The sequence below is a fragment of the Macaca fascicularis genome, chromosome 7 (genome assembly GCF_037993035.2).
Source record: "Macaca fascicularis isolate 582-1 chromosome 7, T2T-MFA8v1.1".
In the NCBI taxonomy this organism is placed as follows: Eukaryota; Metazoa; Chordata; class Mammalia; order Primates; family Cercopithecidae; genus Macaca; species Macaca fascicularis.
In genome coordinates, this window is record NC_088381.1 from 121,825,420 (window position 1) to 121,838,948 (window position 13,529).

The 13,529-nt window shown below is 40.5% G+C and overlaps 1 pseudogene; it reads right to left on the bottom strand.

Annotated features, from left to right (window-relative positions):
• Positions 1-8,381: 8,381 nt before the first annotated feature.
• LOC102134241 (ATP synthase subunit gamma, mitochondrial-like) lies at positions 8,382-9,601 on the bottom strand (annotated as a pseudogene).
• Between the last annotated feature and the right edge of the window lie 3,928 nt (positions 9,602-13,529).

The window sequence follows — 13,529 nt, forward strand, 5'->3', positions numbered from 1 at the left end:
CTTTCACTAATTTGCACAAGTAAAGCTGCACAAGCTGTGTTTTATAAAAAGCTTCTCAGAGATCTCTGAGCTTGACTCTCCTACTAAAATTGGGGGCCAGGATTCCTACAAGTTACAAGGCTGGCCAGTTTATATTTCCTAAAGGATTATTTGCACCCACCTCACCTCAACAGGCTCAAATAAGCTTTTGTTACCTTTCAGCCACAACAACTCCACAGTGTTGAGTGCCTTGCATTCAAATACATATAAGCAAGATAGTCCTGTTTCTGCATGACAAATGGTAGCAAAATCTCAGTTTTCTTCTTGCTCTTTCAGTCTTTTTTCTCCTAGGCGGGCCCAGTCTTTGCATTTCAATTCGGTTCAGTTCAATTTAACAAATATTTACCGTATTCAGTGCCAGCTAAGTTCCAGACACTATTCTAAGTGCTATCTGTTTTTCCAGGCCAGGATGAGGTAAGGGACTGTGAATGGAGAAAGATGAAGGAGATCCTATCTTGCCCTCAAAGAGTTTCCAACATGTTTCTATACAAATAACTATGCTCTACTCAAAATGTAATGAATGTTAAACCAGTAATTTACCCAAAGTTTAGAAAGGGGAAAGGATTTTTTTCATGAAAGTTTGGGAAAGTACACTTGATCAGGATCTTAAAGGAGGGTAAACATTTTTGTGCCTCATTTGTTTGGGCCTTGAACTACCTACCCCAAACATGTTTTAATTCTATAATAGTGTTGGACAAACAATCATAACTAAAATTTTTTCAACATTTATTCCTACATATATATGTATTATATGTAATATATGTATATGTATTCCTCACAATAGCCCTGCATAATAATAGACACTGTTATCATCCCCATTTCTCAGATGAGGAAATTGAGGCAGAGAGAGATGAAAGTAACAAACCCAAGGTCACACAGCTAGTAAGCAGTAGAACCAGTTTTTGATCCCAGGTAGTCTGAATCCAGAGCTGGAGAGCTTAAACACCATGTTGCAATGTACATATGCTTTATTTTTTATGCCATCAGCAACCTGTCTTATGTTTTTCTTTGTCTGCCTACTCAAATATTTTTTCTCTCCAAGTTAGCAGGTTAGCATCCTTTTTTCCTCTTTCAATATTTCTACTGCTTGGTGAGAAGAATGACTACACATTTTCAAATACTTCATTTTGCTTTTGGCCTCAGTATTTCACAGGTGATTACAGAAAGCCACGTTTGAAGACTACAAGCCTAAAGTGAGTCTCTCCTCCATGCTGCTTGTGTTTTGTCTCAGAGGCCCACTGAGGAACAGTCACACGAGCAGGCTCACTGAAGATAGCAGGGCTATGGATGATTAAACCTAGACCTACAGTAGTGAAGATGTTATAAATGTGTGTTTCAATGGTTCTACGTAAATATGATTGCTGCACCAACTTTTCAGTAACCCTCCTTGGGCACGCCTGACAATCTAGATTTCTGCCCAAGGAAAGCAAACGCTTCTCAGTCAGATCCTTTTAGACCTTTGTGTTTTTAGATACCCAGAAGCACAAAGTTAACAGCCACATCCTCAATACCCACAGTGGGAAGCAGCATATCATAGGTATTGAGAATCTTCAGAATCAAACAAAATAGGAGTCAAATCCTGACATTGCTACCCACCTGCTTTGTGCCTGCTTAATCTCTCTGTACCTCAGTTTACACTTCTGTGAAACGGGGATAAGAATATCTCCCTGACAGCATTTTTTGTGCGTGTGAGGACTGAATAAAGTTATATTTGTAAAATGCTTAGCAAAGTGTCTGCCTCATAGTCAGCAACCCGTAGTTATAATTTTTACAATTTCAATATAATGGGGAAAGCAGTGTGGGGTACTTTAAGGTTTGGACGGAAGGGATCAAAAGCAAAGAGTTCAGAATTGAGTGCTCCACTGCAAACTGTGCCATATCCTTTGTTAATCCACCTGGCCCAAGGAAGTGGTTTACTGTGTTCATTAAAGCAGAACATTTAGAGGAAGAAAAGAAGGGCAGTTGTGCTGGAAACAATACCACAAGCACCCTAAATGTCCTCCATGCACTACTTCCCCATCCCAGTGCCCCAACCCACACCCACAACTCCACCCTTCCCTGAACCTCATTCTACATCTCATGAGGGGCCTGAAGGCCTGGCTCCTGCTTCCATTTCAGTGCTAGGCCATGCCAACTTCTTCATGCCACATCAAATCCCAGATTCATATTGATGTGCTGAAATTTCCCTTGAGAGTTCCTCTCTGACACATGGATTATTGAGGAGAATGCTGTTTAATTTCTAAACATTTGGTGATTTTCCAGTTATCTTTCTATTATGTTTCCATTTAATTCCATTATGGTCTAAAAACATATTCTATGTGTGATGTGCTTTGGCTGTGTCTTCACCCAAATCTCATCTTAAATTGTAACTCCCACAGTTCCCAGGTGTCATGGGAGAAAGCCGGTGGGAGGTGATTGAATTATGGGGGTGGGTCCTTCCTATGCTGTTCTGGTGATAGTGAATGAGTCTCACAAGATCTGATGGTTCTAAAACTAGGAGTTTCCCTGTTCAAGCTCTCTCTTTGTCTGCTGCCATCCATGTAAGATGTGACTTGCTCCTCATTGCCTTCTGCCATGATTGTGAGTCCTCCCCAGCCATGTGGAACTGTAAGTCCATTAAACCTCTTTTTTCCCAGTCCCAGGTATGTCTTTATCAGCAGCATGAAAATAGACTAATACAGTAAATTGGTACCAGGAGTGGGGTGTTGCTGAAAGGATACCAGAAAATGTGGAAGCGATTTTGAAACTGTGTAACAGGAAGAGTTTGGAACAGTTTGGAGGGCTCAGAAGAAAACAGAAAAATGTGGGAAAGTCTGGAACTTCCTAGAGACTTGTTGAATGGCTTTGACAAAAATGCTGATAGTGATATGAACAATAAGGTCCAGGCTGAGGTGGTCTCAGATAGAGATGAGGAACTTGTTGGGAACTGAAGCAAAGGTGACTCTTTTTTCTGTTTTAGCAAAGAGACTGATGGCATTTTGCCCCTGCCCTAGAGATTTGTGGAACTTTGAACTTGAGAAAGATGATTTAGGATATTTGCAGAAGAAATTTCTAAGCAAAAAGGCACACAAGAGGTGACTTGGGTGCTGTTAAAGGCCTTCAGTTTTAAAAGAAAAACAGGGCATAAAAGTTTAGAAAATTTGCAGCCTGACAATGCTATAGAAAAGAAAATCCCATTTTTTGAGGAGAAATTCAAGCTGACTGCAGAAATTTGCGTAAGCAATGAGGAGCCAAATGTTAATCACCAAGGCAGTGGGGAAAATGTCTCCAGGGCATGTCGGAGACCTTTGGGATAGCCCCTCCCATCACAGGTCTAGAGGTTTAGGAGGAAAAAATGGTTTCCTGGGCCAGGCCCTGGGTACCTCTGCTGTGTACAGTCTAGAGACTTGGTGCCCTGTGTCTCAGCTGCTCCAGCCATGGCTGAAATGGACTAACAGAGCTCAAGCTATGGCTTCAGAAGGTGCAAACTCCAAGCCTTGGCAGCTTCCATGTGGTGTTGAGTCTGCAAGTGCACACAGGTCAAGAATTGAGGTTTGGAAACCTCCGCCTAGATTTCAGAGGATGTATGGAAACGCCTGGATGCCCAGGCAGAAGTTTGCTGCAGGGGAGGGTCCCTCATGGAGAACCTCTGCTAGGGCAGTGTGGAAGGGAAATGTGGGGTTGGAGCCCACACACAGAGTCCCTACTGGGGCACCGCTTAGTGGAGCTGCAAGAAGAGGGCCACCATTCTTCAGACCACAGAATGGTAGATCCACCAACAGCTTGCACCATGTGCCTGGAAAAGCTGCAGACACTCAACACCAGCAGCTGAGAAGGAGGCTGCTCCCTACAAAGCTACAGGGACAGAGCTGCCCAAGACCATGGCAACCCACTGCTTACATTAGCATGATCTGGATGGGAGACATGCAGTCAAAGGAGATCATTTTAGAATTTTACAATTTGACTGCCCTGCTGGATTTTGGACTTACATGGGGCCTATAGCCCCTTTGTTTTGGCCAATTTCTCTCATTTGGAACAGCTGTATTTACCCACTGCCTGTACCCCCATTGTATCTAGGAAGTAACTAACTTGCTTTTGATTTTACAGGCTCGTAAGCAGAAGGCACTTGAGATGAGACATTGGACTGTGGACTTTTGAGTTAATGTTGAAATGAGTTAAGACTTTGGGGGACTGTTGGGAGGGCAAGGTTGGTTTTGAAATGTGAAGACTTGAGATTTGGAAGGGGTCAGGGAGGGAATGATACGGTTTGGCCGTGTCTCCACCCAAATGTCGTCTTGAATTATAACTGCCACAATTCCCATTTGTCATGGGAGGAACCCAGTGGGAAGTGATTGAATTATGGAGGCAGTTTTTTCCTGTGCTGTTCTTGTGACGGTGAATGAGTCTCACAAGATCTGATGGTTTTAAAAACAGACATTTCCCTGCACAAGCTCTCTCTTTGCCTGCCGTCATCCATGTAAGATGTGATCTGCTCCTCCTTGCCTTCTGTCATGATTGTGAGGCCTCCCAGCCATGTGGAACTATAAGTCCATTAAACCTTTTTTCCTCAGAAAAAGGATATGTCTTTATCAGCAGTGGGAAAATGGACTAAAAAATACAATGTGAGTTCTCTTCTTTTAATTTTGTTAAGGTTTATTTTATAGCTCAGAATATGGTTTATGTTAGTGAATGTTTCATGTGTTTTTGAGAAGAATGTGTTCTACTGCCACTGGTGGAGCAGTCTGTAAATGCCAATTAGGTCAAGTTACTGGATAATGCTGTTTAGGTCATTATTTTTAATTTAATTTTAAAATTAAAATTTTTTTTTTAGAGAGGGTGGTCTCACTCTCTCACCCAGGCTGGAGTGCACTGGTGCCATCTTAGCTCACTGAAGCCATGAACTTCTGGGGTCAAGTAATCCTCCAACCTCAGCCTCATGAGTAGCTGGAACTATAGGTGTGAACCACTATGTCCAGTCCATCTATATTTTTAGTTATTTTCTGCCAACTTGTTTTATCAATTACTGTGAGAGGAGTGTTGAAGTCTGCCATTATAATCATAGTATTCGTCTGTTTATTTACTTCTGTCAGTTCTTTCCTCATGTGTTTTGAAGCTCTATTTTTAAATGCATACACATTTGGGATTGCTGTATGTTCTGGGAAAATTGACTCATTTTTTGTTATGTAAAGTTTCTCTTTATCCCTGATAATTTTTGTTATTCTGAAGTCTACTTCATCTAAAATTAGTGTATTTACTTCAGCTTTCATTTAGTTTGTGTTTTCATTTTATATCTTTTCCCATCTTTTTACTTTTTGATCTAAACCTTTACATTTAAAGTGGGTTCGTTGTGCACAATATGTAATTGGATCTTGCTATTTTATCCAGTCTAACAAACTCTGTCTTTTAACTGGTGTGTTTAGATCATTTACATTTAAAGTCATTATTGGTATCATTGGATTAAACTCTACCATCTTGCTAGTTGTTTTCTATTCCTTGCACTTTTTTTTTTTTTTTTTTTTTTCCTGAGTTAGGATCTTGCTCTGTCATGACCAGGCTGGAGTGCAGTGGCTCACTGCAGCCTTGAACTCCTGGCCTCAAGAAATCCTCCTGTCTCAGCCTCCTATTTACTGGGATTACAGGTATGAGCCACCATGCCTGGCTTTAGTTTCTATTTTCTCCTTTCTGCTTTTTCTGGGTTTATTTGAGCATTTTCCTAATTTCATTTTATCTTTTCCATTGACTTGTTATTTATCTCTTTTAAAGAAAAACATTTTAAATGGTTAACTAGAATTGTAATATACTTTTCAGTTGTAAAAAGTTTGATTACATTGTATTTCCTAAAGATGGGTTGGGAGGGGGCTGTGGTTTTGTTACCTTCTGAGAAAAACTTTGAGATCTTTTAGTTAAAACAGAATTTAAATAGAATGTTCAAGTATGGCATGGCATTTTCATTTTAACGGAATTTTAAAATAGCATTTCATTTGCAATCAATGAACTAACTCACATACATTTTTTTGGACATGAGAAGATTAACTCTGGGTAAAAAAATACTGTTTTGTATTTGCATGCAATGAAAATTATACACAAAGGAAAATGCAATGAAATTTTATATTACTCCTTTCTCTGTTGCTATAACTGAATATCTGCAACTAGGTAATTTATAAAGAAAAGACATTTATTTCTTATAGTTCTGGATTCTGGAAAGTCCAAGGCCTAGGGGCTGCTTCTGGTGACTACTTTCTTGCTGGTGGGAAATCTCTGCAGAGTCCTGAGGCAATATAGAGCATTACATGGTGAGAGGCCTCATAAGAGATGGCCAAACTGGCTTTTATAACAGACCCACTCTCATGATAACTAACCCATTCCCTCAATAATCCATTAATCTAATTAACAGCCCATTCACAGGGCAGAGCCCTCATGACATAATCATCTCCCAAAGGTCCCACCTCTCAACACTGCTATACTGGGGACCAAGTTTCTAACACATGAACTTTTGAGGGACACATTTAAACCACAGCATGTTTCAAATTGTTCAACTTAATTCTCCTAAAAAGAAGAAGCCAGAAATTATACACTATTGCCCATTAGGAAAACTGTAGAGAATTTTTCCATTCTAGAGATGTAATTCTCATTTTTGTTGAGATTACAATTCCTTTGAGACTCTGATGAATTGTGCCCAAGGAAAACACACACGCTCATCTATTCACCAAATTTTGCTCATAATTTCAAAGAATTTGCTGACTTCCTCGAGAGTCTCCAAATCCCTAGTTAGGGAACCCACCCTAAAATAAGTGATAAAGCTGTCAATGAGTATTGTGTTGTAACCATATATCTTGGTATGTAGATCATATAGCAGAAGTTTCAGGTTTGACCTGAGCTTCTTGGGTAGGGCAATGGAAACCCTTGAACTCCATTTATTGTTTAAGCAGCTGTTGGGCCAGGTCACACCGAAGGCCCAATTCTGAGTTTTGTCACCTACTCAGTCCCTGAGCCTTAGTGTGACAACATTGTAGCCTCTTCAATGACCAAAGAAATGTTGGATGGTGAGAGTCAGATTACTGATCTAAATGGTCAGCATCCCTAGAACATGTTTATCCTCTTTTGTGCTAGAATGTAGAGTCCTTCCACACACAACACAAACAACTGCTTAAATTGTGACTACAAACACCAAGACAAATCTGCTCATGAGCAAATTTTTAAACTAACATGAAAACTATCTTTAACATGATATAGATTCAAGCAATACCTGCTTGTATTTTTAAAAGAATAGTCTCCTATTTACAATTTAAAAGGTCAGATCACAAAGTGTTTAATGCAATGAATCTTAAACAAACCACCCCTTTCTTACTCTTCTGCTAGGTTCCAAAATCTCTCTCCAACTATGACACCCTCCTGGATCAATCAAAAAAAAGTTATTTGATTCCTCTCAGTAAAAATTATGTAAATAAATAACACCATTGACTTTACTCTTTCACTAATGCACTTTCCATTGTTTGTATTCCATTTTTAATGTATCTGTTCCTTTTAAAGATTTAACTATCTTCAAGATATGTATCTCATTTGCCAGAGTATAAATCCTTAAACAGCAGGAGTCTGTTCTGTTCCACCATGCTCTGATTTGAAGTAAGAATGAACTTCCCCTGAAAAAACTCACAGCCTTGCTTCGTGGCTTGTGTGCTATGGGTGGGTCTCATCTGCCCCTCTGTTCCATGCCTTGTAGGCTAGTGGACCTTCACAGGAACAGAAGCCTGTTCCCCTTTGGGCTTCATGAATTCCATTTACCTCCCAATTGACACAATGCCACATTGAAGTATTTTTAAATACTTTTAAATAGAGATGATGGATCAGATTTCAATTTTTACTAACACATCTACCTTCCAAATAGTAAAAATAATGGAGTGTTTACATTAACCAAAATGAATGAAATCCTATGAAAATAATCGTTAAGGGGACTGGCTAATCTGTGGCCCAGAAACTCACTTTGGCATTTGAAAAATGGCCTCGGATTTAGTAGAGTCACTGCCAGGTTTCACCTGAGACTCATCACATGACACATCATGCTTGTGTCTGTTTTTTCAGCAAATTGGCATTTTATTATTTTTAAAGTCTCCACATCTGTAGACAAAATGTACCATATAAATACTAACTTTCATCTTGCATACAAGTGCATGAGGATAAGTGATATTTATGATTTTTTTTAAGTTGTTTATTGTAAAATAATTTACAAATATCTTGCTGTCTTCAGTAATTAAAACAATGGAGGAAGAGTTTCTTCTGACAAAGACAGCAGTAAGCAATAAACAAAATCAGCTGGCTGAATTTTCCTTTTTTACCCCTTGTCTGAGGACAGAACTTGATTTTCATTAATCCAGAGCTACAGCACCAAAGATAATTTCAGTCAGCTCTTTTGTGATGACAGCTTGGTGGGTGCAGTTGAATGTCAATGTCAATTCGTCAATAATCTCAGAAGCATTCTTGCTGGTGTTGTCCATGGCTGTCATCCTGGCACTCTGCTCACTAGTGGTAGACTCCTTCAGATAGTAGTAGATGCTGTTGGCCAGATTGTATTCCTGGTAATTTTGCAGTACATCAGCATCAACATCATCGTAGATACTCATGCTCTCGGCATTTGCAATGGTATTAAGGGAAAAGATGGACTTTTCTTCAGTCTTATATGAGATGACAGACCTGAATTGATTAAAGTTTATGGAGCCATCATCAAATTCACATCCAGAATTTAGTAATTCAAGAGCAATGACTGACACATCTCCAAAAGTAGGGGGCTTTCTTCTCACTTCTTTTTTTTTTTTTTTTTTTTTTTTTTTGAGACGGAGTCTCGCTATGTCGCCCAGGCTGGAGTGCAGTGGCCGGATCTCAGTTCACTGCAAGCTCCGCCTCCCGGGTTTACGCCATTCTCCTGCCTCAGCCTCCCGAGTAGCTGGGACTACAGGCGCCTGCCACCTCGCCCGGCTAGTTTTTTTTGTATTTTTTAGTAGAGACGGGGTTTCACCGTGTCAGCCAGGATGGTCTCGATCTCCTGACCTCGTGATCCGCCCGTCTCGGCCTCCCAAAGTGCTGGGATTACAGGCTTGAGCCACCGCGCCCGGCCTCTTCTCACTGCTTTGACTGCCACTAGAAACTGGTCAGAATGCGTCCTATAAAGTACGCCCCTCATTTTGTCACTAATTCCAATAAGCATAACTTCTTTCCCAACTGCTGTTAGTGTAGCAACCTTGCTTTTCATCTGTTTAGCGATGGAGGAATGAATAGCACCACACAGTCCTCGATCTGAAGACACACCAATAAGGAGGTATTCCTTCTTGTCTTCAGGCACCTTGAGATCAGCTTTTTCATACAGAGGCAAACATCCCAATCCATATATTCAAGCTGGGTTCAGCTCTCTCTCAGCTCCGGCGTATTTTGCTGCTGCTACTATTTGCATAGACTTGGTAATTTTCTGGATGTTTTTGATGGACTTTAGTCACATAGTAACATCTTTCGAAGCTGCCGTATTTCAAACTTGAATCCATTGTGGCTGCAAGGTCCAGGCCAACAGCCCAGCGATGCCTGTACAAGAGAACATGGTAGCCGCAGCCTTGCTGAAAGTCGGTGATATTTATGATTTTAAAAAATTATTTTCTGGCTGGGTGTGGTGGTTCATGCCTGTAATCCCAGCACTTTGGGAGGCCGAAGTTGGGGGATCACCTAAGGTTGGGAGTTCAAGACCAGCCTAACCAATATGGAGAAACCATGTCTCTGCTAAAAAAAAAAATACAAAACTAGCAGGGTGTGGTGGTGCATGCCTGTAATCCCAGTTACTCAGAAGGCTGAGGCAGGAGAATCACTTGAATCCGGGAGGTGGAGGTTGCAGTGAGCTAAGATTGCACCACTGCACTCCAGCCTGGGCGGTAGAGCGAGACTCTGTCTTTTTTTTTTTTTTTTTTTTTTGAGACGGAGTCTCGCTCTGTCGCCCAGGCTGGAGTGCAGTGGCGCAATCTCGGCTCACTGCAAGCTCCGCCTCCCAGGTTCACGCCATTCTCCTGCCTCAGCCTCCCGAGTAGCTGGGACTACAGGCGCCCGCCACTGCGCCCGGCTAATTTTTTCTATTTTTAGTAGAGACGGGGTTTCACCATGGTCTCGATCTCCTGACCTTGTGATCCGCCCGCCTCGGCCTCCCAAAGTGCTGGGATTACAGGCGTGAGCCACCGCGCCCGGCGAGACTCTGTCTTTAAAAAAAAAAAAAAAAAAAAAAAAAATTATTTTCCAAATTTGCTGAATAAAAATGGCTTGAGAAAACTACATTTTCCAGGATATATTGAAGGATCTCCAAAGGAAAACAAAGGCATCCACTTTTGTACATTCATATCTTTTCATTGCTCTTTGAAATAATCAGAATGTCAGGACTTTGGCATTTCTAAGGGAACACCCTCAGGTATTCTAACCCGATAGTTTTAATTCCTCCTTATTCCTTGTAATAGTTTATACTCTATAAAAGATAAGCTTTTCTCTCACTATCAACTTTTCTTTCCACTTGATAAACAATGATACTTTTTAATGGGTTCTCAAAGAAACTAAAATTAACCTAGATCAATTTCAGTGACTTCCTTATTTATACACCAACTTTCTTAACAATATCCTTAAAAACATCATCCAACAGAGCTCATCTATTCACCTCTGTCTTGAACATCTTCTCTATGAACAGTAGCTCTTTTTCAATTGCTTGGTAACATTAGGAAGACTTGAGTTTTCTCTTGGTGATAAGAAAAGAAAACACATTCCTGTTTTGATTCTGTTATTCTAAATAAAATTAAAACTAGAAAGCAAACATTTAAAATTTGACACAGGATTTTCTCTTTCCTGCATATGCTGTAGTTTTCACCCTAAAATGAAGCTGCATATGATTTCTGATATTACAAGTTTTCCAAAATTACATGCTGTGGTGTTATAATAATAGCCTTTCTCAGTGGATCACCTAATACACTGACTTTTGGGTAAAGCACGCTACTCAGGAAAAGTTAGCCACACAACGTTTAGCCAGTGATATTAACCATTGACAACCATGCAGTGTTGGACACTCTGACATATCCAAGGCATATGTGACTGGGATGCCCACTGAAAGTCACTTGCTAACACTTCTGCCAACTGCACTAAGTTCAAAGAAAGCTCTTCTTTTCTTAAAACACTATCACAAAGTTCCTCACTTTTTGAATATTCAAGATTCAGAGCATAAAGGAAAACTGATAAGGAAAGAAAGGAGAAAGACGTAGCTAAGGAGACAGAATTTGAAGGAGCAGGATCAAGATCCTCAGTTGAGGTGAAAGATCCTTTGTTGAGTGAAGGACAAGGCTGGAAAGAAAATCGAGCCATTTTCCACCTCTTACAATTTGGGTTGGGGAGACAAAGGGTTGTTCGTCATCTTGATTTGTACAAGATCCTCATAAATTAACAAAGTCTGCCGTAGAAAAGTTTTAAAATTTTTGTTACCAAATTTATCCATCATTTCTTTCTAATGGCTTCCAGGCTTGCATCCTGTTTAGAAAGGCTGGGCTCATTTCATTAATTCTACTGCTATAAATAAATTTACACATATTTTATTCTAGTAGTATTATTGTTTGATTTTAAAATATTTTAATATTTGCTCCATTTTGAGTTTATTTTATGAAAGTTGTAAAGTATGGCAAACATCTTTCTTGATGTAATTTTATTTCAATGCAAATCTCACGCAATGTACACTTGGATCAATCAACTGATCTGTGACTGTTTACTAAAGATCTACTACATGCCAAGTCAACGAGGGATCCAAAAGAAATATAAGACATGGCAGGCCGGGCGCGGTGGCTCAAGCCTGTAATCCCAGCACTTTGGGAGGCCGAGGCGGGCGGATCATGAGGTCAGGAGATCGAGACCATCCTGGCTAACACGGCGAAGCCCCGTCTCTACTAAAAAATACAAAAAATTAGCCGGGCTTGGCGGCAGGCGCCTGTAGTCCCAGCTACTAGGGAGGCTGAGGCAGGAGAATGGTGTGAACCCGGGAGGCGGAGCTTGCAGTGAGCTGAGATTGTGCCACTGCACTCCAGCCTGGGCAACAGAGCAAGACTCTGTCTCAAAAAAAAAAAAAAAAAAAAAAAATAAGACATGGCAGTTGATTTCAAAGAACTTATCCTTTAGTTGGGGAAAATGGCTAACACCCTGAGACAATTCCAGAACCAGACAGTGTATAATTAAGTACTAAATACTGTGGTACTGCCTAAAATTGCTGTGAGAGCTCAGAGGAAAGAGAGATCCACCTGGGCTGAAGTTGTCAGGGGAGACTTTGTAGACAAGTTGGAACTTGAATTGGATACGTATTTCTCCAAATACCAAAACAGAAAACGACAGGCTGTGTGTATGTGTCTGCGAGTGTGTGTAGTTCAGGAGGACGCCTGCTTTTCACAAAGCCACCTATCTACACAGACTAAATAGGATTTAGATATTTACTTGCAGATTTGAGACAGGATTTTAGAGCAAGAAGTGGCAGAGTAGCGACTATGGCAGTAAGAAAGACGTGCCCTGGAGAGCAGTGTTTGCCTGTGAGTCTTACTGCCCAGGCATCTGCTAGATCCTCCCACTCCCTCTGCAGAGTACCCCTGAGGTTTCACCTACCCTGATGCGCCAGAGAGTTCTGCCCAGTGTCCATAGGCATCCCCTCAATGCCGCTTTTCATGAGCAACTGGCTGAGGCCTCTCTTCTTGCACTACTTGAGTCACTAGCACTCTAACTCTTAACTAGCCCAAACATCCTCAGCTAAGTGATAAACAGGGAATACCACCACAGGATATCACTTCCACAAGTCTGTACTGCTGGGGGGAATAAAAGCTGGTTCAAATATTGCAGGAAGCAGAGGAGAGAGGGATGTGTGGTATTTACCTACGCATTTCAAAAGCCTTAAGTTTTTACATATGTTTTGATCTAATCATTCAACTTCTAGAAATTTCTTATTATTTATTTACTTATCTACTTATTTAATAAAAATATATTGTTTATCACATGGCAGGTGCTGTTTTAAATATTTTTGAATTTTACTTATTTAATCTTCATAACAATCTCATGAGTTAGGCACTATTGTTACCCTCATTTTATAGTTGAGGAAAATGAGGCACAGAGAGGTCAAGTAAGTTACATATGGTCACCAGCTAGTACATGGCAGAGCCAGTATTTAAACCCTTACAGTCTGATTTCTGAAGTCAGGTAGACTCTGAAGTCTATTTCTACCTTAGAGGTAACCATACATTATACCACTTAACCAGTCGTCACGGATGAACAGAAAGATTTCGAGACAGGCTGTTCCTTCAATACAAATGCATTAATGTCTTCTGTGTGCCAAGCGCAGTCTTTGTTCCCCTGGAAGAAGTGACTTAGGCACTGATTTTCACACTGAGGGTAAAAGCTCATCTGTGGATCACGAAATAACTTTAGTAGATTGTGACCAGGAAAAAATTTTAATGATATTGAAATGAACAGAAATTACCAGA